This window comes from Styela clava, chromosome 3 (assembly GCF_964204865.1).
Source record: "Styela clava chromosome 3, kaStyClav1.hap1.2, whole genome shotgun sequence".
In the NCBI taxonomy this organism is placed as follows: domain Eukaryota; kingdom Metazoa; phylum Chordata; class Ascidiacea; order Stolidobranchia; family Styelidae; genus Styela; species Styela clava.
The window spans coordinates 23657397-23676837 of record NC_135252.1 but is presented as its reverse complement, the minus strand read 5'-3'; the positions used below and the strand labels follow the sequence as shown (position 1 = coordinate 23676837).

At 40.6% G+C, this 19441-nt stretch overlaps 35 non-coding genes across 35 annotated transcripts; 27 read left to right on the top strand and 8 right to left on the bottom strand.

Annotated features, from left to right (window-relative positions):
• Positions 1-788: 788 nt before the first annotated feature.
• On the top strand, positions 789-859 carry Trnag-gcc (transfer RNA glycine (anticodon GCC)). The gene has a single exon. It is a non-coding gene; the product is annotated as a tRNA-Gly (tRNA).
• Positions 860-1116: 257 nt separating this feature from the next.
• Trnar-ucu (transfer RNA arginine (anticodon UCU)) lies at positions 1117-1189 on the top strand. Its single transcript has one exon. It is a non-coding gene; the product is annotated as a tRNA-Arg (tRNA).
• A 484-nt stretch (positions 1190-1673) lies between these two features.
• Trnar-ucu (transfer RNA arginine (anticodon UCU)) lies at positions 1674-1746 on the top strand. Its single transcript has one exon. It is a non-coding gene; the product is annotated as a tRNA-Arg (tRNA).
• A 737-nt stretch (positions 1747-2483) lies between these two features.
• Trnar-ucu (transfer RNA arginine (anticodon UCU)) lies at positions 2484-2556 on the top strand. Its single transcript has one exon. It is a non-coding gene; the product is annotated as a tRNA-Arg (tRNA).
• Positions 2557-2971: 415 nt separating this feature from the next.
• Trnag-gcc (transfer RNA glycine (anticodon GCC)) lies at positions 2972-3042 on the top strand. Its single transcript has one exon. It is a non-coding gene; the product is annotated as a tRNA-Gly (tRNA).
• Positions 3043-3732: 690 nt separating this feature from the next.
• Trnas-uga (transfer RNA serine (anticodon UGA)) lies at positions 3733-3814 on the top strand. Its single transcript has one exon. It is a non-coding gene; the product is annotated as a tRNA-Ser (tRNA).
• A 205-nt stretch (positions 3815-4019) lies between these two features.
• On the top strand, positions 4020-4090 carry Trnag-gcc (transfer RNA glycine (anticodon GCC)). Its single transcript has one exon. It is a non-coding gene; the product is annotated as a tRNA-Gly (tRNA).
• A 485-nt stretch (positions 4091-4575) lies between these two features.
• Trnar-ucu (transfer RNA arginine (anticodon UCU)) lies at positions 4576-4648 on the top strand. Its single transcript has one exon. It is a non-coding gene; the product is annotated as a tRNA-Arg (tRNA).
• A 130-nt stretch (positions 4649-4778) lies between these two features.
• Positions 4779-4860, top strand: Trnas-uga (transfer RNA serine (anticodon UGA)). The gene has a single exon. It is a non-coding gene; the product is annotated as a tRNA-Ser (tRNA).
• A 205-nt stretch (positions 4861-5065) lies between these two features.
• Trnag-gcc (transfer RNA glycine (anticodon GCC)) lies at positions 5066-5136 on the top strand. Its single transcript has one exon. It is a non-coding gene; the product is annotated as a tRNA-Gly (tRNA).
• Positions 5137-6113: 977 nt separating this feature from the next.
• Positions 6114-6184, top strand: Trnad-guc (transfer RNA aspartic acid (anticodon GUC)). The gene has a single exon. It is a non-coding gene; the product is annotated as a tRNA-Asp (tRNA).
• A 485-nt stretch (positions 6185-6669) lies between these two features.
• Positions 6670-6742, top strand: Trnar-ucu (transfer RNA arginine (anticodon UCU)). Its single transcript has one exon. It is a non-coding gene; the product is annotated as a tRNA-Arg (tRNA).
• A 352-nt stretch (positions 6743-7094) lies between these two features.
• Trnar-ucu (transfer RNA arginine (anticodon UCU)) lies at positions 7095-7167 on the top strand. Its single transcript has one exon. It is a non-coding gene; the product is annotated as a tRNA-Arg (tRNA).
• Positions 7168-7583: 416 nt separating this feature from the next.
• Trnag-gcc (transfer RNA glycine (anticodon GCC)) lies at positions 7584-7654 on the top strand. Its single transcript has one exon. It is a non-coding gene; the product is annotated as a tRNA-Gly (tRNA).
• A 548-nt stretch (positions 7655-8202) lies between these two features.
• Trnag-gcc (transfer RNA glycine (anticodon GCC)) lies at positions 8203-8273 on the bottom strand. Its single transcript has one exon. It is a non-coding gene; the product is annotated as a tRNA-Gly (tRNA).
• Positions 8274-8478: 205 nt separating this feature from the next.
• Trnas-uga (transfer RNA serine (anticodon UGA)) lies at positions 8479-8560 on the bottom strand. Its single transcript has one exon. It is a non-coding gene; the product is annotated as a tRNA-Ser (tRNA).
• A 129-nt stretch (positions 8561-8689) lies between these two features.
• Positions 8690-8762, bottom strand: Trnar-ucu (transfer RNA arginine (anticodon UCU)). Its single transcript has one exon. It is a non-coding gene; the product is annotated as a tRNA-Arg (tRNA).
• Positions 8763-9294: 532 nt separating this feature from the next.
• Positions 9295-9365, bottom strand: Trnag-gcc (transfer RNA glycine (anticodon GCC)). Its single transcript has one exon. It is a non-coding gene; the product is annotated as a tRNA-Gly (tRNA).
• Positions 9366-9570: 205 nt separating this feature from the next.
• On the bottom strand, positions 9571-9652 carry Trnas-uga (transfer RNA serine (anticodon UGA)). Its single transcript has one exon. It is a non-coding gene; the product is annotated as a tRNA-Ser (tRNA).
• A 129-nt stretch (positions 9653-9781) lies between these two features.
• Trnar-ucu (transfer RNA arginine (anticodon UCU)) lies at positions 9782-9854 on the bottom strand. The gene has a single exon. It is a non-coding gene; the product is annotated as a tRNA-Arg (tRNA).
• A 486-nt stretch (positions 9855-10340) lies between these two features.
• On the bottom strand, positions 10341-10411 carry Trnag-gcc (transfer RNA glycine (anticodon GCC)). The gene has a single exon. It is a non-coding gene; the product is annotated as a tRNA-Gly (tRNA).
• A 73-nt stretch (positions 10412-10484) lies between these two features.
• Trnas-uga (transfer RNA serine (anticodon UGA)) lies at positions 10485-10566 on the bottom strand. The gene has a single exon. It is a non-coding gene; the product is annotated as a tRNA-Ser (tRNA).
• A 501-nt stretch (positions 10567-11067) lies between these two features.
• Trnag-gcc (transfer RNA glycine (anticodon GCC)) lies at positions 11068-11138 on the top strand. Its single transcript has one exon. It is a non-coding gene; the product is annotated as a tRNA-Gly (tRNA).
• A 486-nt stretch (positions 11139-11624) lies between these two features.
• On the top strand, positions 11625-11697 carry Trnar-ucu (transfer RNA arginine (anticodon UCU)). The gene has a single exon. It is a non-coding gene; the product is annotated as a tRNA-Arg (tRNA).
• A 409-nt stretch (positions 11698-12106) lies between these two features.
• Trnar-ucu (transfer RNA arginine (anticodon UCU)) lies at positions 12107-12179 on the top strand. The gene has a single exon. It is a non-coding gene; the product is annotated as a tRNA-Arg (tRNA).
• A 416-nt stretch (positions 12180-12595) lies between these two features.
• Trnag-gcc (transfer RNA glycine (anticodon GCC)) lies at positions 12596-12666 on the top strand. The gene has a single exon. It is a non-coding gene; the product is annotated as a tRNA-Gly (tRNA).
• Positions 12667-13152: 486 nt separating this feature from the next.
• On the top strand, positions 13153-13225 carry Trnar-ucu (transfer RNA arginine (anticodon UCU)). Its single transcript has one exon. It is a non-coding gene; the product is annotated as a tRNA-Arg (tRNA).
• Positions 13226-14198: 973 nt separating this feature from the next.
• On the top strand, positions 14199-14271 carry Trnar-ucu (transfer RNA arginine (anticodon UCU)). Its single transcript has one exon. It is a non-coding gene; the product is annotated as a tRNA-Arg (tRNA).
• Positions 14272-15733: 1462 nt separating this feature from the next.
• On the top strand, positions 15734-15804 carry Trnag-gcc (transfer RNA glycine (anticodon GCC)). Its single transcript has one exon. It is a non-coding gene; the product is annotated as a tRNA-Gly (tRNA).
• Positions 15805-16492: 688 nt separating this feature from the next.
• Positions 16493-16574, top strand: Trnas-uga (transfer RNA serine (anticodon UGA)). Its single transcript has one exon. It is a non-coding gene; the product is annotated as a tRNA-Ser (tRNA).
• Positions 16575-16780: 206 nt separating this feature from the next.
• On the top strand, positions 16781-16851 carry Trnag-gcc (transfer RNA glycine (anticodon GCC)). Its single transcript has one exon. It is a non-coding gene; the product is annotated as a tRNA-Gly (tRNA).
• Positions 16852-17336: 485 nt separating this feature from the next.
• Trnar-ucu (transfer RNA arginine (anticodon UCU)) lies at positions 17337-17409 on the top strand. Its single transcript has one exon. It is a non-coding gene; the product is annotated as a tRNA-Arg (tRNA).
• A 129-nt stretch (positions 17410-17538) lies between these two features.
• On the top strand, positions 17539-17620 carry Trnas-uga (transfer RNA serine (anticodon UGA)). Its single transcript has one exon. It is a non-coding gene; the product is annotated as a tRNA-Ser (tRNA).
• A 762-nt stretch (positions 17621-18382) lies between these two features.
• Trnar-ucu (transfer RNA arginine (anticodon UCU)) lies at positions 18383-18455 on the top strand. The gene has a single exon. It is a non-coding gene; the product is annotated as a tRNA-Arg (tRNA).
• A 129-nt stretch (positions 18456-18584) lies between these two features.
• Positions 18585-18666, top strand: Trnas-uga (transfer RNA serine (anticodon UGA)). Its single transcript has one exon. It is a non-coding gene; the product is annotated as a tRNA-Ser (tRNA).
• Positions 18667-19441: the final 775 nt, after the last annotated feature.

Below are 19441 nucleotides of genomic sequence, written 5' to 3'. Positions count from 1 at the left end.
AAATTTATGCTTATTTATTTTTTAAATTATTACTAAAGAGACAAAGTCTGTGAACCACAAGTTACTAGCGGAGAAGCTGTGATGACCGAGTGATTAAGGCGTTGGACTTGAAATCCAGCGGGATATTCCCGCGCAGGTTCGTACCCTGCTCGCAGCGTTTAATCATGTTTTATTAACATATGAACATCAAAATGCAATCGAGAGTGAAAAGATAACCTACCGCGAACGAGCATTGGTGTTTCAGTGGTAGATTTCTCGTCTGCCACGCGGGATATCGGGATACGATTAAACCTTGCGAGTCTTCGTGGCGCAATGGAGAGCGCGCTGGACTTTTAATCCAGAGGTTCCGGGTTCTTGTCACGGCGAAGATGGTGTTCATTTATAGCGAATACATTTCAAATTCTAATTAATACATCTTTCCCATCAATATCCGTCGCTTATGTATTTTTTTAAATTTTACCAAAGAGATAAAATCTGTATACCAAAAGTTAATAAAGTAGAAGCTGTGATGGCCGAGTGGTTAAGGCGTTGGACTTGAAATCCAATGGGATATTCCCGCGCAGGTTGAAACCCTGCTCGCAGCGTTTAATTTTGTAAACATATGAACATTGAACCATAAGTTACTAACGTAGTAACTGTGATGGCCGAGTGCTTAAGGCGTTGGACTTGAAATCCAGCGGGATATTTTCACGGAGGTTCGAGCCCTGCTCGCAGCGTTTAATTTGTTTTATTTAAGTTAAAAACATTAAAATGCAATCGAGATTTAAAAGATAACTTACCGCGGACGAGCATTGGTGGTTCAGTGGTAGAATTCTCGCCTGCCACGCGGGAGGCCCGGGTTCGATTCCCGGCCAATGCAGCTCATAATATTTTCAAGAATTTGATAATAATTCATGGTACGAATTATGGAAAAAGATCTGTTTTCTATTAAAAGTTGCGAGACTTCGTGGCGCAATGGATAGCGCACTGGACTTCTAATCCAGAATACATTTTAAATTCTAATTAATACATCTTTACCATCAATATCCGTTGCTTATGTATTTTTTAAAATTATGCTTATCTATTTTTCAAATTATTACTAAAGAGACAAAGTCGGGATTTGATTAAACTTTGCGAGTCTTCGTGGCGCAGTGGTTAGCGCGCTGGACTTCTAATCCAGAGGTTCCGGGTTCGAGACCCGGCGAAGATGGTGTTCATTTATGCGAATACATTTTAAATTCTAATTAATACATCTTTCCCGTCAATAACCGTTGCTTATGTATTTTTTAAATTTTACTAAAGAGATAAAATCTGTATACCAAAAGTTACTAAAGTGGAAGCTGTGATGGCCGAGTGGTTAAGGCGTTGGACTTGAAATCCAATGGGATATTCCCGCGTAGGTTGAAACCCTGCTCGCAGCGTTTAATTTTGTAAACATATGAACATTGAACCATAAGTTACTAACGTAGTAACTGTGATGGCCGAGTGCTTAAGGCGTTGGACTTGAAATCCAGCGGGATATTTTCACGGAGGTTCGAGCCCTGCTCGCAGCGTTTAATTTGTTTTATTTAAGTTAAAAACATTAAAATGCAATCGAGATTTAAAAGATAACCTACCGCGGACGAGCATTGGTGGTTCAGTGGTAGAATTCTCGCCTGCCACGCGGGAGATCGGGATTCGATTTAACCTTGCGAGTCTTCGTGGCGCAATGGATAGCACGCTGGACTTCTAATCCAGAGGTTCCGGGTTCGAGTCCCGGCGAAGATGGTGTTCATTTATGCGAATACATTTTATATTCTAATTATTACATCTTTCCCGTCAATACCCGTTGCTTATGTGTTTTTTGAATTTTACTAAAGAGATAAAGTCTGTATACCAAAAGTTACTAAAGTGGAAGCTGTGATGGCCGAGTGGTTAAGGCGTTGGACTTGAAATCCAATGGGATATTCCCGCGCAGGTTGAAACCCTGCTCGCAGCGTTTAATTTTGTAAACATATGAACATTGAACCATAAATTACTAACGTAGTAACTGTGATGAATTTGATAATAATTCATGGTACGAATTATGGAAAAAGATCTGTTTTATATTAAAAGTTGCGAGACTTCGTGGCGCAATGGATAGCGCACTGGACTTCTAATCCAGAATACATTTTAAATTCTAATTAATACATCTTTCCCATCAATATCCGTTGCTTATGTATTTTTTAAAATTATGCTTATCTATTTTTCAAATTATTACTAAAGAGACAAAGTCTGTGAACCACAAGTTACTAGCGGAGGAGCTGTGATGACTGAGTGATTAGGGCGTTGGACTTGAAATCCAGCGGGATATTCCCGCGCAGGTTCAACCCTGCTCGCAGCGTTTAATCTTGTTTTATTAATATATCAACATCAAAATGCAATCGAGAGTGAAAAGATAACCTATTGCGCAACGAGCATTGGTGTTTCACTGGTAGATTTCTCACCTGCCACGTGGGAGATCGGGATTCGATTAAACCTTGCGAGTCTTCGTGGCGCAATGGTTAGCGCGCTGGACTTCTAATCCAGAGGTTCCGGGTTCGAGTCCCGGCGAAGATGGTGTTCATTTATGCGAATACATTTTAAATTCTAATTAATACATCTTTCCCGTCAAAATCCGTTGCTTATGTATTTTTTAAATTTTACTAAAGAGATAAAATCTGTATACCAAAAGTTACTAAAGTGGAAGCTGTGATGGCCGAGTGGTTAAGGCGTTGGGCTTTAAATCCAATGGGATATTCCCGCGCAGGTTGAAACCCTGCTCGCAGCGTTTAATTTTGTAAACATATGAACATTGAACTATAAGTTACTAACGTAGTAACTTTGATGGCCGAGTGCTTAAGGCGTTGGACTTGAAATCCAGCGGGATATTTTCACAGAGGTTCCAGCCCTGCTCGCAGCGTTTAATTTGTTTTATTTAAGGTAAAAACATTAAAATGCAGTCGAGAGTGAAAAGATAACCTACCGCGAACGAGCATTGGTGGTTCAGTGGTAGAATTCTCGCCTGCCACGCGGGAGGCCCGGGTTCGATTCCCGGCCAATGCAGCTCATAATATTTTCAAGAATTTGATAATAATTCATGGTACGAAATATGGAAAATGTTCTGTTTTCTATTAAAAGTTGCGAGACTTCGTGGCGCAATGGATAGCGCACTGGACTTCTAATCCAGAATACATTTTAAATTCTAATTAATACATCTTTCCCATCAATATCCGTTGCTTATGTATTTTTTAAATTTATGCTTATCTATTTTTTAATTTATTACTAAAGAGACAAAGTCTGTGAACCACAAGTTACTAGCGGAGAAGCTGTGATGACCGAGTGATTAAGGCGTTGGACTTGATATCCAGCGGGATATTCCCGCGCAGGTTCGTACCCTGCTCGCAGCGTTTAATCATGTTTTATTAACATATGAACATCAAAATGCAATCGTGAGTGAAAAGATAACCTATTGCGCAACGAGCATTGGTGTTTCAGTGGTAGATTTCTCGCCTGCCACGCGGGATATCGGGATACGATTAAACCTTGCGAGTCTTCGTGGCGCAATGGAGAGCGCGCTGGACTTTTAATCCAGAGGTTCCGGGTTCTAGTCACGGCGAAGATGGTGTTCATTTATAGCGAATACATTTCAAATTCTAATTAATACATCTTTCCCATCAATATCCGTCGCTTATGTATTTTTTTAAATTTTACCAAAGAGATAAAATCTGTATACCAAAAGTTAATAAAGTAGAAGCTGTGATGGCCGAGTGGTTAAGGCGTTGGACTTGAAATCCAATGGGAAATTCCCGCGCAGGTTCGAACCCTGCTCGCAGCGTTTAATTTTGTAAACATATGAACATTGAACCATAAATTTCTAACGTAGTAACTGTGATGGCCGAGTTCTTAAAGCGTTGGACTTGAAATCCAGCGGGATATTCTCACGGAGGTTCGAGCCCTGCTCGTAGCGTTTAATTTTGTTTTATTTAAGGTAAAAACATTAAAATGCAGTCGAGAGTGAAAAGATAACCTACCGCGAACGAGCATTGGTGATTCAGTGGTAGAATTCTCGCCTGCCACGCGGGAGGCCCGGGTTCGATTCCCGGCCAATGCAGCTCATAATATTTTCAAGAATTTGATAATAATTCATGGTACGAATTATGGAAAAAGATCTGTTTTCTATTAAAAGTTGCGAGACTTCGTGGCGCAATGGATAGCGCACTGGACTTCTAATCCAGAATACATTTTAAATTCTAATTAATACATCTTTACCATCAATATCCGTTGCTTATGTATTTTTTAAAATTATGCTTATCTATTTTTCAAATTATTACTAAAGAGACAAAGTCTGTGAACCACAAGTTACTAGCGGAGGAGCTGTGATGACTGAGTGATTAGGGCGTTGGACTTGAAATCCAGCGGGATATTCCCGCGCAGGTTCAACCCTGCTCGCAGCGTTTAATCTTGTTTTATTAATATATCAACATCAAAATGCAATCGAGAGTGAAAAGATAACCTATTGCGCAACGAGCATTGGTGTTTCACTGGTAGATTTTTCGCCTGCCACGTGGGAGATCGGGATTTGATTAAACTTTGCGAGTCTTCGTGGCGCAGTGGTTAGCGCGCTGGACTTCTAATTCAGAGGTTCCGGGTTCGAGTCCCGGCGAAGATGGTGTTCATTTATGCGAATACATTTTATATTCTAATTAATACATCTTTCCCGTCAAAAATCCCTTGCTTATGTATTTTTTGAATTTTACTAAAGAGATAAAATCTGTATACCAAAAGTTACTAAAGTAGAAGCTGTGATGGCCGAGTGGTTAAGGCGTTGGACTTGAAATCCAATGGGATATTCCCGCGCAGGTTCGAACCCTGCTCGCAGCGTTTAATTTTGTAAACATATGAACATTGAACCACAAATTACTAACGTAGTAACTGTGATGGCCGAGTGCTCAAGGCGTTGGACTTGAAATCCAGCGGGATATTTTCACATAGGTTCGAGCCCTGCTCGCAGCGTTTAATTTTGTTTTATTTAAGGTAAAAACATTAAAATGCAATCGAGAGTGAAAAGATAACCTACCGCGAACGAGCATTGGTGGTTCAGTGGTAGAATTCTCGCCCGCCACGCGGGAGGCCCGGGTTCGATTCCCGGCCAATGCAGCTCATAATATTTTGAAGAATTTGATAATAATTCATGGTACGAAATATGGAAAATGTTCTGTTTTCTATTAAAAGTTGCGAGACTTCGTGGCGCAATGGATAGCGCACTGGACTTCTAATCCAGAATACATTTTAAATTCTAATTAATACATCTTTCCCATCAATATCCGTTGCTTATGTATTTTTTAAATTTATGCTTATCTCTTTTTTAATTTATTACTGAAGAGACAAAGTCTGTGAACCACAAGTTACTAGCGGAGAAGCTGTGATGACCGAGTGATTAAGGCGTTGGACCTGATATCCAGCGGGATATTCCCGCGCAGGTTCGTACCCTGCTCGCAGCGTTTAATATTGTTTTATTAACATATGAACATCAAAATGCAATCAAGAGTGAAAAGATAACCTATTGCGCAACGAGCATTGGTGTTTCAGTGGTAGATTTCTCGCCTGCCACGCGGGAGATCGGGATTCGATTAAACCTTGCGAGTCTTCGTGGCGGATATGGATAGCGCGCTGGACTTCTAATCCAGAGGTTCCGGGTTCGAGTCCCGGCGAAGATGGTGTTCATTTATGCGAATACATTTTATATTCTAATTAATACATCTTTCCCGTCAAAAATCCCTTGCTTATGTATTTTTTGAATTTTACTAAAGAGATAAAATCTGTATACCAAAAGTTACTAAAGTAGAAGCTGTGATGGCCGAGTGGTTAAGGCGTTCGACTTGAAATCCAATGGGATATTCCCGCGCACGTTCGAACCCTGCTCGCAGCGTTTAATTTTCTAAACATATGAACATTGAACCACAAATCACTAACGTAGTAACTGTGATGGCCGAGTTCTTAAAGCGTTGGACTTGAAATCCAGCGGGATATTCTCACGGAGGTTCGAGCCCTGCTCGTAGCGTTTAATTTTGTTTTATTTAAGGTAAAAACATTAAAATGCAGTCGAGAGTGAAAAGATAACCTACCGCGAACGAGCATTGGTGATTCAGTGGTAGAATTCTCGCCTGTCACGCGGGAGGCCCGGGTTCGATTCCCGGCCAATGCAGCTCATAATATTTTCAAGAATTTGATAATAATTCTTGGTACGAATTATGGAAAAAGATCTGTTTTATATTAAAAGTTGCGAGACTTCGTGGCGCAATGGATAGCGCACTGGACTTCTAATCCAGAATACATTTTAAATTCTAATTAATACATCTTTACCATCAATATCCGTTGCTTATGTATTTTTTAAAATTATGCCTATCTATTTTTCAAATTATTACTAAAGAGACAAAGTCTGTGAACCACAAGTTACTAGCGGAGGAGCTGTGATGACTGAGTGATTAGGGCGTTGGACTTGAAATCCAGCGGGATATTCCCGCGCAGGTTCAACCCTGCTCGCAGTGTTTAATCTTGTTTTATTAATATATCAACATCAAAATGCAATCGAGAGTGAAAAGATAACCTATTGCGCAACGAGCATTGGTGTTTCACTGGTAGATTTCTCGCCTGCCACGTGGGAGATCGGGATTCGATTAAACTTTGCGAGTCTTCGTGGCGCAATGGTTAGCGCGCTGGACTTCTAATCCAGAGGTTCCGGGTTCGAGTCCCGGCGAAGATGGTGTTCATTTATGCGAATACATTTTAAATTCTAATTAATCCATCTTTCCCGTCAATATCCGTTGCTTATGTATTTTTTAAATTTTACTAAAGAGATAAAATCTGTATACCAAAAGTTACTAAAGTGGAAGCTGTGATGGCCGAGTGGTTAAGGCCTTGGACTTGAAATCCAGCGGGATATTTTCACGGAGGTTCGAGCCCTGCTCGCAGCGTTTAATTTGTTTTATTTAAGTTAAAAACATTAAAATGCAATCGAGATTTAAAAGATAACCTACCGCGGACGAGCATTGGTGGTTCAGTATTAGAATTCTCGCCTGCCACGCGGGAGATCGGGATTCGATTAAACCTTGCGAGTCTTCGTGGCGCAATGGATAGCGCGCTGGACTTCTAATCCAGAGGTTCCGGGTTCGAGTCCCGGCGAAGATGGTGTTCATTTATGCGAATACATTTTATATTCTAATTATTACATCTTTCCCGTCAATACCCGTTGCTTATGTGTTTTTTGAATTTTACTAAAGAGATAAAATCTGTATACCAAAAGTTACTAAAGTGGAAGCTGTGATGGCCGAGTGGATAAGGCGTTGGACTTGAAATCCAATGGGATATTCCCGCGCAGGTTGAAACCCTGCTCGCAGCGTTTTTTTTTGTAAACATATGAACATTGAACCATAAATTACTAACGTAGTAACTGTGATGGCCGAGTGCTTAAGGAGTTGGACTTGAAATCCAGCGGGATATTCTTACGGAGGTTCGAGCCCTGCTCGCAGCGTTTAATTTTGTTTTATTTAAGGTAAAAACATTAAAATGCAATCGAGAGTGAAAAGATAACCTACCGCGAACGAGCATTGGTGGTTCAGTGGTAGAATTCTCGCCTGCCACGCGGGAGGCCCGGGTTCGATTCCCGGCCAATGCAGCTCATAATATCTTCAAGAATTTGATAATAATTCATGGTACAAAATATGGAAAATGATCTGTTTTCTATTAAAAGTTGCGAGACTTCGTGGCGCAATGGATAGCGCACTAGACTTCTAATCCAGAATACATTTCAAATTCTAATTAATACATCTTTCCAATCAATATCCGTTGCTTATGTATTTTTCAAATTTATGCTTATTTATTTTTTAAATTATTACTAAAGAGACCTAGTCTGTGAACCACAAGTTACTAGCGGAGAAGCTGTGATGACCGAGTGATTAAGGCGTTGGACTTGAAATCCAGCGGGATATTCCCGCGCAGGTTCGTACCCTGTTCGCAGCGTTTAATCATGTTTTATTAACATATGTATGAATATGGATATTGATGGGAAAGATGTATTAATTAGAATTTAAAATGTATTCTGGATTAGAAGTCCAGTGCGCTATCCATTGCGCCACGAAGTCTCGCAATTTTTAATAGAAAACAGAACATTTTCCATATTTCACACCATGAATTATTATCAAATTCTTGGAAAATATTATGAGCTGCATTGGCCGGGAATCGAACCCGGGCCTCCCGCGTGGCAGGCGAGCATTCTACCACTGAACCACCAATGCTCGTTCGCGGTAGGTTATCTTTTCACTCTCGATTGCATTTTAATGTTTTTACCTTAAATAAAACAAAATTAAACGCTGCGAGCAGGGCTCGAACCTCCGTGAAAATATCCCGCTGGATTTCAAGTCCAACGCCTTAAGCACTCGGCCATCACAGTTACTACGTTAGTAATTTGTGGTTCAATGTTAATATGTTAACAAAATTAAACGCTGCGAGCCGGGTTCGAACCTGCGCGGGAATATCCCATTGGATTTCAAGTCCAACGCCTTAACCACTCGGCCATCACAGCTTCTACTTCAGTAGCATTTGGTATAGAGATTTTATCTCTTTAGTAAAATTCAAAAAATACATAAGCAACGGATATTGACGGGAAAGATGTATTAATTAGAATATAAAATGTATTCGCATAAATGAACACCATCTTCGCCGGGACTCGAACCCGGAACCTCTGGATTAGAAGTCCAGCGCGCTATCCATTGCGCCACGAAGACTCGCAAGGTTTAATCGAATCCCGATCTCCCGCGTGGCAGACGAGAAACCTACCACTGAAACACCAATGCTCGTTGCGCAATAGGTTATCTTTTCACTCTCGATTACATTTTAATGTTCATATGTTAATAAAACTATATTATACGCTGCGAGCAGGGTACGAACCTGCGCGGGAATATCCCGCTGGATTTCAAGTCCAACGCCTTAATCACTCGGTCATCACAGCTTCTCTGCTAGTAACTTGTGGTTCACAGACTTTGTCTCTTTAGTAATAAATTAAAAAAGAGATAAGCATAAATTTAAAAAATACATGAGCAACGGATATTGATGAAATTAGAATTTAAAATGTATTCTGGATTAGAAGTCCAGTGCGCTATCCATTTGATGAAATTAGAATTTAAAATGTATTCTGGATTAGAAGTCCAGTGCGCTATCCATTGCGCCACGAAGTCTCGCAATTTTTAATAGAAAACAGAACATTTTCCATATTTCACACCATGAATTATTATCAAATTCTTGGAAATTATTATGAGCTGCATTGGCCGGGAATCGAACCCGGGCCTCCCGCGTGGCAGGCGAGCATTCTACCACTGAACCACCAATGCTCGTTCGCGGTAGGTTATCTTTTCACTCTCGATTGCATTTTAAAGTTTTTACCTTAAATAAAACAAAATTAAACGCTGCGAGCAGGGCTCGAACCTCCGTGAAAATATCCCGCTGGATTTCAAGTCCAACGCCCTAAGCACTCGGCCATCACAGTTACTACGTTAGTAATTTGTGGTTCAATGTTAATATGTTAACAAAATTAAACGCTGCGAGCCGGGTTCGAACCTGCGCGGGAATATCCCATTGGATTTCAAGTCCAACGCCTTAACCACTCGGCCATCACAGCTTCTACTTCAGTAACATTTGGTATAGAGATTTTATCTCTTTAGTAAAATTCAAAAAATACATAAGCAACGGATATTGACGGGAAAGATGTATTAATTAGAATATAAAATGTATTCGCATAAATGAACACCATCTTCGCCGGGACTCGAACCCGGAACCTCTGGATTAGAAGTCCAGCGCGCTATCCATTGCGCCACGAAGACTCGCAAGGTTTAATCGAATCCCGATCTCCCGCGTGGCAGACGAGAAACCTACCACTGAAACACCAATGCTCGTTGCGCAATAGGTTATCTTTTCACTCTCGATTACATTTTGATGTTCATATGTTAATAAAACTATATTATACGCTGCGAGCAGGGTACGAACCTGCGCGGGAATATCCCGCTGGATTTCAAGTCCAACGCCTTAATCACTCGGTCATCACAGCTTCTCTGCTAGTAACTTGTGGTTCACAGACTTTGTCTCTTTAGTAATAAATTAAAAAAGAGATAAGCATAAATTTAAAAAATACATGAGCAACGGATATTGATGGGAAAGATGTATTAATTAGAATTTAAAATGTATTCTGGATTAGAAGTCCAGTGCGCTATCCATTGCGCCTCGAAGTCTCGCAACTTTTAATAGAAAACAGATCATTTCCCATATTTTGTACCATGAATTACTATTAAATTATTGAAAATAATATGAGCTGCATTGGCCGGGAATCGAACCCGGGTCTCCCGCGTGGCAGGCGAGAATTCTACCACTGAACCACCAATGCTCGTTCGCGGTAGGTTATCTTTTCACTCTCGATTGCATTTTAATGTTTTTACCTTAAATAAAACAAAATCAAACGCTGCGAGCCGGGTTCGAACCTGCGCGGGAATATCCCATTGGATTTCAAGTCCAACGCCTTAACCACTCGGCCATCACAGCTTCTACTTTAGTAACTTTTGGTATACAGATTTTATCTCTTTAGTACAATTCAAAAAATACATAAGCAAGGGATTTTTGACGGGAAAGATGTATTAATTAGAATATAAAATGTATTCGCATAAATGAATATTCGCATCTTTCCCGTCAATATCCGTTGCTTATGTATTTTTTGAATTTTACTAAAGAGATAAAATCTGTATACCAAAAGTTACTAAAGTAGAAGCTGTATTGGCCGAGTGGTTAAGGCGTTGGACTTGAAATCCAATGGGATATTCCCGCGCAGGTTCGAACCCGGCTCGCAGCGTTTAATTTTATGAACATTGAACCACAAATTACTAACGTAGTAACTGTGATGGCCGAGTGCTTAAGGCGTTGGACTTGAAATCCAGCGGGATATTTTCAAGGATGTTCGAGCCCTGCTCGCAGCGTTTAATTTTGTTTTATTTAAGGTAAAAACATTAAAATGCAATCGAGAGTGAAAAGATAACCTACCGCGAACGAGCATTGGTAGTTCAGTGGTAGAATTCTCGCCTGCCACGCGGGAGGCCCGGGTTCGATTCCCGGCCAATGCAGCTCATAATATTTTCAAGAATTTGATAATAATTCATGGTACGAAATATGGAAAATGTTCTGTTTTCTAATAAAAGTTGCGAGACTTCGTGGCGCAATGGTTAGCGCACTGGACTTCTAATCCAGAATACATTTTAAATTCTAATTAAAACATCTTTCCCATCAATATCCGTTGCTTATGTATTTTTTGAATTTATGCTTATCTCTTTTTTAAATTATTACTAAAGAGACAAAGTCTGTGAACCACAAGTTACTAGCGGAGAAGCTGTGATGACCGAGTGATTAAGGCGTTGGACTTGATATCCAGCGGGATATTCCCGCGCAGGTTCGTACCCTGCTCGTAGCGTTTAATATTGTTTTATTAACATATGAACATCAAAATGCAATCTAGAATGAAAAGATAACCTATTGCGCAACGAGCATTGGTGTTTCAGTGGTAGATTTCTCGCCTGCCACGCGGGAGATCGGGATTCGATTAAATCTTGCGAGTCTTCGTGGCGCAATGGATAGCGCGCTGGACTTCTAATCCAGAGGTTCCGGGTTCGAGTCACGGCGAAGATGGTGTTACTTCGTGGCGCAATGGTTAGCGCACTGGACTTCTAATCCAGAATACATTTTAAATTCTAATTAAAACATCTTTTCCATCAATATTCGTTGCTTATGTAGTTTTTAAATTTATGCTTATCTCTTTTTTAAATTATTACTAAAGAGACAAAGTCTGTGAACCACAAGTTACTAGCGGAGAAGCTGTGATGACCGAGTGATTAAGGCGTTGGACTTGAAATCCAGCGGGATATTCCCGCGCAGGTTCGTACCCTGCTAGCAGCGTTTAATCTTGTTTTATTAACATATGAACATCAAAATGCAATCGAGAATGAAAAGATAACCTATTGCGCAACGAGCATTGGTGTTTCAGTGGTAGATTTCTCGCCTGCCACGTGGGAGATCGGGATTCGATTAAACCTTGCGAGTCTTCGTGGCGCAATGGATAGCGCGCTGGACTTCTAATCCAGAGGTTCCGGGTTCGAGTCCCGGCGAAGATGGTGTTCATTTATGCGAATACATTTTAAATTATAATTAATACATCTTTCCCGTCGATATCCGTTGCTTATGTATTTTTTAAATTCTACTAAAGAGATAAAATCTGTATACCAAAAGTTACTAAAGTGGAAGCTGTGATGGCCGAGTGGTTAAGGCGTTGGACTTTAAATCCAATGGGATATTCCCGCGCAGGTTGAAGCCCTGCTCGCGGCGTTTAATTTTGTAAACATATGAACATTGAACCATAAATTACTAAAGTAGTAACTGTGATGGCCGAGTGCTTAAGGCGTTGGACTTGAAATCCAACGGGATATTCTCACGGAGGTTCGAGCCCTGCTCGCAGCGTTTAATTTTGTTTAATTTAAGGTAAAAACATTAAAATGCAATCGAGAGTGAAAAGATAACCTACCGCGAACGAGCATTGGTGGTTCAGTGGTAGAATTCTCGCCTGCCACGCGCGAGGCCCGGGTTCGATTCCCGGCCAATGCAGCTCATAGTATTTTCAAGAATTTGATAATAATTCATGGTACAAAATATGGAAAATGATCTATTTTCTATTAAAAGTTGCGAGACTTCGTGGCGCAATGGATAGCGCACTGGACTTCTAATCCAGAATACATTCTAAATTCTAATTAATACATCTTTCCCATCAATATCCGTTGCTTATGTATTTTTTAAATTTATGCTTATCTCTTTTTTAAATTATTACTAAAGAGACAAAGTCTGTAAACCACAAGTTACTGGCGGAGAAGCTGTGATGACCGAGTGATTAAGGCGTTGGACTTGAAATCCAGCGGGATATTCCCGCGCAGGTTCGTACCCTGCTCGCAGCGTTTAATCTTGTTTTATTAACATATGAACATCAAAATGCAATCGAGAGTGAAAAGATAACCTATTGCGCAAAGAGCATTGGTGTTTCAGTGGTAGATTTCTCGTATGCCACGCGGGAGATCGGGATTCGATTAAACCTTGCGAGTCTTCGTGGCGCAATGGATAGCGCGCTGGACTTCTAATCCAGAGGTTCCGGGTTCGAGTTCCGGCGAAGATGGTGTTCATTTATGCGAATACATTTTATATTCTAATTAATACATCTTTCCCGTCAATATCCGTTGCTTATGTATTTTTTAAATTTTACCAAAGAGATAAAATCTGTATACCAAAAGTTACTAAAGTAGACGCTGTGATGGCCGAGTGGTTAAGGCGTTGGACTTGAAATCCAATGGGATATTCCCGCGCAGGTTCGAACCCAGTTCGCAGCGTTTAATTTTGCAAACATATGAACATTGAACCACAAATCACTAACGTAGTAACTGTGATGGCCGAGTTCTTAAGGCGTTGGACTTGAAATCCAGCGGGATATTCTCACGGAGGTTCGAGCCCTGCTCGTAGCGTTTAATTTTGTTTTATTTAAGGTAAAAACATTAAAATGCAATCGAGAGTGAAAAGATAACCTACCGCGAATGAGCATTGGTGGTTCAGTGGTAGAATTCTCGCCTGCCACGCGGGAGGCCCGGGTTCGATTCCCTGCTAATGCAGCTCATAATATTTTCAAGAATTTGATAATAATTCAGGGTACGAAATATGGAAAATGTTCTGTTTTCTATTAAAACTTGCGAGACTTCGTGGCGCAATGGTTAGCGCACTGGACTTCTAATCCAGAATACATTTTTAATTTCAATTAATACATCTTTCCCATCAATATCCGTTGCTTATGTATTTTTTAAATTTATGCTTACCTCTTTTTTAAATTATTACTAAAGAGACAAAGTCTGTGAACCACAAGTTTCTGGCGAAGAAGCTGTGATGACCGAGTGATTAAGGCGTTGGACTTGAAATCCAGCGGGATATTCCCGCGCAGGTTCGTACCCTGCTCGCAGCGTTTAATCTTGTTTTATTAACATATGAACATCAAAATGCAATCGAGAGTGAAAAGATAACCTATTGCGCAACGAGCATTGGTGTTTCAGTGGTAGATTTCTCGCCTGCCACGTGGGAGATCGGGATTCGATTTAACCTTGCGAGTCTTCGTGGCGCAATGGATAGCGCGCTGGACTTCTAATCCAGAAGTTCCGGGTTCGAGTCCCGGCGAAGATGGTGTTCATTTATGCGAATACATTTCAAATTCTAATTAATACATCTTTCCCGTCAATATCCGTTGCTTATGTATTTTTTAAATTTTACCAAAGAGATAAAATCTGTATACCAAAAGTTACTAAAGTAGACGCTGTGATGGCCGAGTGGTTAAGGCGTTGGACTTGAAATCCAATGGGATATTCCCGCGCAGGTTCGAACCCAGTTCGCAGCGTTTAATTTTGCAAACATATGAACATTGAACCACAAATCACTAACGTAGTAACTGTGATGGCCGAGTTCTTAAGGCGTTGGACTTGAAATCCAGCGGGATATTCTCACGGAGGTTCGAGCCCTGCTCGTAGCGTTTAATTTTGTTTTATTTAAGGTAAAAACATTAAAATGCAATCGAGAGTGAAAAGATAACCTACCGCGAACGAGCATTGGTGGTTCAGTGGTAGAATTCTCGCCTGCCACGCGGGAGGCCCGGGTTCTATTCCCGGCTAATGCAGCTCATAATATTTTCAAGAATTTGATAATAATTCAGGGTACGAAATTTGGAAAATGTTCTGTTTTCTATTAAAAGTTGCGAGACTTCGTGGCGCAATGGTTAGCGCACTGGACTTCTAATCCAGAATACATTTTTAATTCCAATTAATACATCTTTCCCATCAATATCCGTTGCTTATGTATTTTTTAAATTTATGCTTATCTCTTTTTTAAATTATTACTAAAGAGACAAAGTCTGTGAACCACAAGTTACTGGCGGAGAAGCTGTGATGACCGAGTGATTAAGGCGTTGGACTTGAAATCCAGCGGGATATTCCCGCGCAGGTTCGTACCCTGCTCGCAGCGTTTAATCTTGTTTTATTAACATATGAACATCAAAATGCAATCGAGAGTGAAAAGATAACCTATTGCGCAACGAGCATTGGTGTTTCAGTGGTAGATTTCTCGCCTGCCACGTGGGAGATCGGGATTCGATTTAACCTTGCGAGTCTTCGTGGCGCAATGGATAGCGCGCTGGACTTCTAATTCAGAAGTTCCGGGTTCGGGTCCCGGCGAAGATGGTGTTCATTTATGCGAATACATTTCAAATTCTAATTAATACATCTTTCCCGTCAATATCCGTTGCTTATGTATTTTTTAAATTTTACTAAAGAGATAAAATCTGTATACCAAAAGTTACTAAATTGGAAGCTGTGATGGCCGAGTGGTTAAGGCGTTGGACTTTAAATCCAATGGGATATTCCCGCGCAGGTTGAAACCCAGCTCGCAGCGTTTAATTTTGTAAACATATGAACATTGAACCATAAATTACTAGCGTAGTAACTGTGATGGCCGAGTGCTTAAGGCGTTGGACTTGAAATCCAGCGGGATATTCTCACGGAGGTTCGAGCCCTGCTCGCAGCGTTTAATTTTGTTTTATTTAAGGTAAAAACATTAAAATGCAATCGAGAGTGATAAGATAACCTACCGCAAACGAGCATTGGTGGTTCAGTGGTAGAACTCTCGCCTGCCACGCGGGAGGCCCGGGTTCGATTCCCGGCCAATGCAGCTCATAATATTTTCAAGAATTTGATAATAATTCATGGTACAAAATATGGAAAATGATCTGTTTTCTATTAAAAGTTGCGAGACTTCGTGGCGCAATGGATAGCGCACTGGACTTCTAATCCAGAGTACATTTTAAGTTCTAATTAATACATCTTTCCAATCAATATCCGTTGCTTATGTATTTTTTAAATTTATGCTTATCTCTTTTTTAAATTATTACTAAAGAGAAAAAGTCTGTGAACCACAAGTTACTAGCGGAGAAGCTGTGATGACCGAGAGATTAAGGCGTTGGACTTGAAATCCAGCGGGATATTTCCGCGCAGGTTCGTACCCTGCTCGCAGCGTTTAATATTGTTTTATTAACATATGAACATCAAAATGCAATCGAGAGTGAAAAGATAATCTATTGCGCAACGAGCATTGGTGTTTCAGAGGTAGATTTCTCTCCTGCCACGCGGGAGATCGGGATTTGATTAAACCTTGCGATTCTTCGTGGCGCAATGGATAGCGCGCTAGACTTTTAATCCAGAGGTTCCGGGTTCGAGTCACGGCGAAGATGGTGTTCATTTATGCGAATACATTTCAAATTCTAATTAATACATCTTTCCCATCAATATCCGTTGCTTATGTATTTTTTAGATTTTACCAAAGAGATAAAATCTGTATACCAAAAGTTACTAAAGTAGAAGCTGTGATGGCCGAGTGGTTAAGGCGTTGGACTTGAAATCCAATGGGAAATTCCCGCGCAGGTTCGAACCCTGCTCGCAGCGTTTAATTTTCTAAACATATGAACATTGAACCACAAATCACTAACGTAGTAACTGTGATGGCCGAGTTCTTAAGGCGTTAGACTTGAAATCCAGCGGGATATTCTCACGGAGGTTCGAGCCCTGCTCGTAGCGTTTAATTTTGTTTTATTTAAGGTAAAAATAATTAAAATGCAGTCGAGAGTGAAAAGATAACCTAACGCGAACGAGCATTGGTGGTTCAGTGGTAGAATTCTCGCCTGCCACGCGGGAGGCCCGGGTTCGATTCCCGGCCAATGCAGCTCATAATATTTCAAGAATTTGATAATAATTCATGGTACGAATTATGGAAAAAGATCTGCTTTCTATTAAAATATGCGAGACTTCGTGGCTCAATGGATAGCGCACTGGACTTCTAATCCAGAATACATTTTAAATTCTAATTAATACATCTTTCCCATCAATATCCGTTGCTTATGTAGTTTTTAAAATTATGCTTATCTATTTTTCAAATTATTACTAAAGAGACAAAGTCTCTGAACCACAGGTTACTAGCGGACAAGCTGTGATGCTCGAGTGATTAAGGCGTTGGACTTGATATCCAGCTGGATATTCCCGCGCAGGTTCGTACCCTGCTCGCAGCGTTTAATATTGTTTTATTAACATATGAACATCAAAATGCAATCGAGAGGGAAAAGATAACCTATTGCGCAACGAGCATTGGTGTTTCAGTGGTAGATTTCTCGCCTGCCACGCGGGAGATCGGGATTCGATTAAACCTTGCGAGTCTTCGTGGCGCAATGGATAGCGCGCTGGACTTCTAATCCAGAGGTTCCGGGTTCGAGTCCCGGCGAAGATGGTGTTCATTTATGCGAATACATTTTATATTCTAATTAATACATCTTTCCCGTCAATATCCGTTGCTTATGTATTTTTTGAATTTTACAAAAGAGATAAAATCTGTATACCAAAAGTTACTAAACTAGAAGCTGTGATGGCCGAGTGGTTAAGGCGTTGGACTTGAAATCCAATGGGATATTCCCGCGCAGGTTCGAACCCTGCTCGCAGCGTTTAATTTTGTAAGCACATGAACATTGAACCACAAATTACTAACGTAGTAACTGTGATGGCCGAGTGCTTAAGGCGTTGGACTTGAAATCCAGCGGGATATTCTCACGGAGGTTCGAGCCCTGCTCGCAGAGTTTAATTTTGTTTTGTTTAAGGTAAAAACATTAAAATGCAATCGAGAGTGAAAAGATAACCTACCGCGAACGAGCATTGGTGGTTCAGTGGTAGAATTCTCGCCTGCCACGCGGGAGGCCCGGGTTCGATTCCCGGATAATGCAGCTCATAATATTTTCAAGAATTTGATAATAATTCATGGTACGAATTATGGAAAAAGATCTGTTTTCTATTAAAAGTTGCGAGACTTCGTGGCTCAATGGATAGCGCACTGGACTTCTAATCCACAATACATTTTAAATTCTAATTAATACATCTTTCCCATCAATATTCGTTGCTTATGTAGTTTTTAAAAATATTCTTATCTATTTTTCAAATTATTACTAAAGAGACAAAGTCTCTGAACCACAAGTTACTAGCGGAGAAGCTGTGATGACCGAGTGATTAAGGCGTTGGACTTGATATCCAGCTGGATATTCCCGCGCAGGTTCGTACCCTGCTCGCAGCGTTTAATATTGTTTTATTAACATATGAACATCAAAATGCAATCGAGAGGGAAAAGATAACCTATTGCGCAACGAGCATTGGTGTTTCAGTGGTAGATTTCTCGCCTGCCACGCGGGAGATCGGGATTCGATTAAACCTTGCGAGTCTTCGTGGCGCAATGGATAGCGCGCTGGACTTCTAATCCAGAGGTTCCGGGTTCGAGTCCCGGCGAAGATGGTGTTCATTTATGCGAATACATTTTATATTCTAATTAATACATCTTTCCCGTCAATATCCGTTGCTTATGTATTTTTTGAATTTTACTAAAGAGATAAAATCTGTATACCAAAAGTTACTAAACTAGAAGCTGTGATGGCCGAGTGGTTAAGGCGTTGGACTTGAAATCCAATGGGATATTCCCGCGCAGGTTCGAACCCTGCTCGCAGCGTTTAATTTTGTAAGCACATGAACATTGAACCACAAATTACTAACGTAGTAACTGTGATGGCCGAGTGCTTAAGGCGTTGGACTTGAAATCCAGCGGGATATTCTCACGGAGGTTCGAGCCCTGCTCGCAGAGTTTAATTTTGTTTTGTTTAAGGTAAAAACATTAAAATGCAATCGAGAGTGAAAAGATAACCTACCGCGAACGAGCATTGGTGGTTCAGTGGTAGAATTCTCGCCTGCCACGCGGGAGGCCCGGGTTCGATTCCCGGATAATGCAGCTCATAATATTTTCAAGAATTTGATAATAATTCATGGTACGAATTATGGAAAAAGATCTGTTTTCTATTAAAAGTTGCGAGACTTCGTGGCTCAATGGATAGCGCACTGGACTTCTAATCCACAATACATTATAAATTCTAATTAATACATCTTTCCCATCAATATTCGTTGCTTATGTAGTTTTTAAAAATATTCTTATCTATTTTTCAAATTATTACTAAAGAGACAAAGTCTCTGAACCACAAGTTACTAGCGGAGAAGCTGTGATGACCGAGTGATTAAGGCGTTGGACTTGATATCCAGCTGGATATTCCCGCGCAGGTTCGTACCCTGCTCGCAGCGTTTAATATTGTTTTATTAACATATGAACATCAAAATGCAATCGAGAGTGAAAAGATAATCTATTGCGCAACGAGCATTGGTGTTTCAGAGGTAGATTTCTCTCCTGCCACGCGGGAGATCGGGATTTGATTAAACCTTGCGAGTCTTCGTGGCGC